Raw genomic sequence first — 5,283 nt, forward strand, 5'->3', positions numbered from 1 at the left:
AGCCCGGCTTACACCCACTTTTTCCGAAGGCCACAGATGCTGCAGTCCTCCCAGCTTTCCTGGCCTCTGCCCCACCAGCCTCACCTCCAGCCACCCCCTAACAAACGCTCTTGGCCAGGCAGGGGCTCCTGAGCCTGGGAGGCCACCAGCGGGAGGAGGGCCTGTTTTGAGGGAGCCCCAACCAGGTTCAGGGTCTGCAGCAGATACGGGGTGCACTCCCGGCTGGCATTTAGCCGACCAGAGTCAGACTGTCCTCCGCTCTCCCTGTGGCAGGAGGGGTAAGTCTGCTGAGTCCCTGTCCAAGCTCCGGCTCCCGCACTTCCATCCTGTGGGAATATTGATCCCCAAGAAACCCATGGAGCATCCCCCGGATAGGGAAACTTCTGAATGCTGGTCAAAGAGTGGAGTCACCCCCTTCGACACGAGAGTCGGGAGGAACGAGGCACAAAACCCAGAGAGCGCAGGCAAGAGGGCAGACGAGGCTTGGCAGAGGTGGGCCGTCCCTCGGGCTGTCCCCCAGGCCACGCATGAGACTCTCAGGGACTCTTGGAGCTTGGTGACCAGCCTGGGTGCTGGTCCCGAGGACGGCTCCTCCCCTGCAGAGCCAGGAGATGAAGCCCAGGTCCACAGTCCCAAGCAGCACGATCCCGCCCAGGCCTGCCATCTTCCCAAGGTCCGGTGCCAAGCCCCTGTTTAGCTGTGAGTCCATTCCCTGTACCCAGGGTACCCTGTCAGCACCATCTTTGCCCCCTCCCACCCTCGGCAGCCTGAGTCACACACGCAGCCAGCCCAGGGCACAGGACATGGGGGTTTCAGGGTGCAGCGCTCCTGCACCCAGAGGGCACCACCCTCTCCCCAGACTCTGCCGTACTGCTGCCACCTTGCTGTGCCTGTGACCCTCACCTGTTCACAACTGCCCATGGCTCCCTTTTGCCTGCCCGCTGAGCCACAGACTCCTCACTTGGGCACGTAAGACGTTGCTCAATGTGGCCTCCACCAAGCCGGGCCGCCTGGCCTCTGCCCCTTCCCCCCCCCAACAGCCGGCAGAGATGGTTCCCTGGGCCCCAACACGTCCCGGGCTCAGTGGCTCACCCTGTAATCCCAGCGCTTTGGGGGGCTGAGGCGAGTGGATTGCCTGAGCCCGCGGGTTCGAGACATCTTGGAGAGACATCGCCGGGGCATCTTGGTGAGATGGGCCTGTCTCCTCCTCGCCGAGGCTGTCCTCTCTTCCCCCATTTCTTTCTGACCCGATCCTGCCCATCCTTTGGGACTTAACCCAAATGTCTCCTCCTCCAGGAAGCCCTGTTTTGTCTTCCCTCAATGCTCCCACACAGCCTTGTCCTGCTCCTTTTTTTTTTTTTTTTTTTTTATTAGGAGTCTCACTCTGTCACCCAGTGTCGGCCTGCAGGGCTCAGGTGCTCTTTCCGCCTCAGCCTTCCAAGTAGCTGGGGCCACAGGCATACGCCACCATGCCCAGCTAATCTTTTTGACTTATTGTAGAGAGGAGGTCTGGCCAAGTTGTCCAGGCTGGTCCCGAACCCCTGGGGTCAGGCAATCCTCTCGCCTCCGCCTCCCAGAGTGCTGGGATTACAGGTGTGAGCCACCACACCAGGCCTTGTCCCGCTCTTGACGACCTCCTGTGCTCCTCAGGAACCCTGCCCTGCCCTGCCCTGCCCTGGCCCTTCCTCCGGGCTCCTGTGGCTTCGATGTGACCCGGCAGATAACAGGCAGAGGACCAGGGTGGGAACAGAGGTGGGCGGGGCACAGTTGAACCCAGACCTGGGCAGAAGATCAGTAAATCCCAGGCTGTGTGTGAATGTGTGTGTGTGAGTGTGACTGTGTGTGTATGAGTGTGTGAGCGTGACTGTGTGTGTATCTGTGTGAGCGTGACTGTGTGTGTATCCGTGTGTGACTGGGTGTGACTATGTATGTGTGACTGTGGGCCAGTCGGTGCGTGTCAGTGTCAGTGTGGGTGCATGTGACTATGTGAGTGCCTGTGAGTGTGACTATGTGTGAGTGTGTGTGTGCATGCGACTATTTGTGGGAGTGTGACTGTGTGGTTGTGTGTGTGACTGTGTGTGTGCATGACTGAGCGAATGACTGTGTGTGACTGTGCATGAGTGTGTGACTGTGTATGTGAGAGTGTGTGAGGGTGAGTGTGTGTGTGACTATGTAGCAAGTGACTGTAGGTATCAATGTGTATGACGGTGTGTGACTGTATGTGTGTGCATGTGACTATGTGTGTGATTGTATGTGTGAGACTATGTGTATAAATGTCTGACTATGTGTGCGAGTGTGTGTGTGTGTGTGTGTGTGTGTGTGTGTGTGTGTGTGTGTGAGAGAGAGAGCTGGAGGAGGGCCGGGGAGGACCTTTCTCCAAGCCCAAGGATGTGCCCCAGACCCTGGCAGAGTTTGGCAGTCATCCTTGCAGGCTGGCCGAGAGCCACTCAGGAGACGTGGGCTGTGATGGAAACCGTGCCAAGTCCCACAGTGAAGAAGGGCTCCGATCCATTCTGTCACTCTGGAAGCCAGTTGGAGGCTGTGTCACAAAGCACCAAGGAGCCAGGGAGGGGAGGCAGCCCCCTACCCCGCGGTGCTGCCTTCTGGGCCTGGGTCTGACTCTCCCCACATGGTGACAGTCAACAGCCTGGAGTTGCCCCGGACACACGCCGTGTGGGACAGTGGGACGTCCACATCCCAGAGACAGCCCTCTCACAACTGAGGTCTATGGGCGGATCACCAAAAATAAACCAAAATAAAACAAAAGCCACCACAGTCACAGGAGCTGCCGCTCTGGAGCTGCAAGCCTGGGTACCCGTGTCTTATTTCTGCTCTCAACCACTCTGCACAGCAGGGAGTTTTCAACATCTTTCAAATGAAGAAACTGAGGCTGAGGGCAGGGTGGGGTAAGCCACAAAGTCAAGATGACACAACTGATGAGTCATCTCAAGCCCACCTCAGGGCCTCGGTTCTCCCTGCACCTGGCGCCCACGGGACTCAGCCCTGTCCCCTCTGTCTGTGGGGTCACCAGCAAGCATCCCCAGCTTCCTTGCTGTGAGAGGCATCTTCGTCCTTGAGTGCAGTCAGGGCCCAGGAGGTATTGGGAGCTGGGAAAGGAGACTGACAGGGAGGGCAAGCGGCTTCTTGCCCCCATCCATCCCTCACCCCTGGGAGAGTTGGAGAACTGATCTGTCCCCAGGAGCCACAGGGAAGCAGGGTCATATGCAAACGGAGGCGATTAATCCAGCCTAGCGCCTGCTTCGATTCCTGAGCCCCCTCCCCCAACAGCCTTGCCTTTGGGAACCAGGGGAGTGGGGGGGGCCTGCCCACCCGCCGGGCAGACAACTGTGGAGCCCAGCACCAGGCTTCTCAGCACAGCTGTTGGGCGGGCATTCCGGCCCTGCGGAGCCGCCCACCCGTTGCATGGTGGTGGGGGAGGGGCTCCGGCTGAGTGGGTGTCTGGTGGGAATCCTGGACCAGGGATATCAGGGATGCTCTGGTGGGGCCCAGGGATTATGGTGGCACAGACTGTGAGCCAGACACCCGCCCAAGGGCACACTCCCTCCCTCCCCCCAGTAGCTCCCCAAGTGCCAAGTGACACTTTTTTTTTTTTTTTGAGTTGGAGTCTCACTCTGTCGCCCAGACTGGAGTGCAGTGACTGCTCCTGGCCACTGCAGCCTCGACTGCAGGGCTCCGGTGATCCTTCCACCTCAGCCTTCCAAGTAGCTGGAATTACAGGCGTGCACTACCACGCCCGGCTGATTTTTTGATTTATTGTAGAGATGAGGTCTCGCTGCCCAGGGGGTTCTCAAACCCACGGGCTCAGGCAGTCCACTCACCTCAGCCTCCCAAAGGAGTGAGATTACAGGCTGAGCCACCGAGCCCGGCTAAAGCGACACATTTGAGTCACCGCATTTGGCAGAGATGTTTCGGGGGTTCTGTGAGCATCTGATTCTAGCTTCACTCTTTCAAAAATGTATTTTAAACTATTTTGAAGACCATAGTAAAAATAACAGACGCACTCAAATGCATTCTCTACCCAATTTTAACCTGGGCACAACCCCATCATAACTCAGGCTTCTGGTTCACTAGAGAGTATTCCAGGGAGGAAAAGGTAAGCAGTTTGAAAGAACTGCTGCCAATGGCAACGACTTAACTGGATGCTCCAGGATTTATCCATGAGTGTAACTGACACCCATTGTATTATTTTATATCATCGAGAACAGCTTTTTTTTTCTTCATTGGCTTACTTAAAAATAAGTAAATATTAGCTCACGCCTGTATTCCCAGCACTTTGGAAGGCCAGATTTCAAGGATCAACCCTTACATGAGCTCCCCCTGCCACATTGAGATGATTCTCACCGAAAAGGAGCAGATTGTTCCCAAGCCAGAGGAGGAGGTTGCACAGAAGAAAAAGATATCTCAGAAGAAACTGAAGAAACAAAAACTTATGGCACGGGAATAAATTCAGCATGAAATAAATGCGGATAAAAGTGAAAAAATAAAAAAATAAAAAAAAATTGGAGCAGAGCAGCGGTTGCAGCAGAACGTACATAGAAGCCAGAGAGAGTTAGTCTGATTGCAAGTAGGGCTTAATGTTGTATTTGCATAAAATAGAGAAAATTTTGATTCGGGGAAAGGAATTATTATTGGTGATGGGTGGTGCTCACTGCTTATAAAATACTGTTTTGTTGGTTTTATGTATCAGGACTGTGGGTCAAACTTCATTCGGGAAAGATTTGCACTGTTCAAAAAAATATTTTGTTGGCAGGGGGTAGGAGAGGATGAGCCCTGAACTGTTGGGTGAGATGGGTTCAAAGGCCCTGCCTGCTGAGAAAGCTGGGAGTGTGTGACCCGTGATGACAAGACTCCTCCATCTGTCTGTCCTGCTACCAGCCCCCCACGGAGAAAGGGGATAATATCCTGAGCCTCCAGGGGTAGGGGCCAGGGACATGTACTGAGCCAACATGGATGAGTTCATGGGAAATCGCTGTGAATATTAAAAGACAAAACACAAGACAACAATAAGGACAACCCAATTCTGGGCCAGTCCTTTCTCTCACTGACCCTCAGAGGAGCTCTGCCTTCCTCTCTGTCTATCTCTAAATGGTGACACCCGCACTGAGCTACTATGGGATGACCAAAGCACTTCTTTTTTTTTTTTTTTTTTAAGTTGGAGTCTCACTCTGTCGCCCAGACCGGAGGGCAGTGGTCGCTCCCGGCCACTGCAGCCTTGACCTGCTGGGCTCCGGTGATCCTTCTGCCTCAGCCTTCCAAGTAGCC

Source organism: Carlito syrichta, unplaced genomic scaffold, assembly GCF_000164805.1.
Source record: "Carlito syrichta isolate Samal-C Ts95f unplaced genomic scaffold, Tarsius_syrichta-2.0.1 Scaffold116343, whole genome shotgun sequence".
NCBI lineage: Eukaryota > Metazoa > Chordata > Mammalia > Primates > Tarsiidae > Carlito > Carlito syrichta.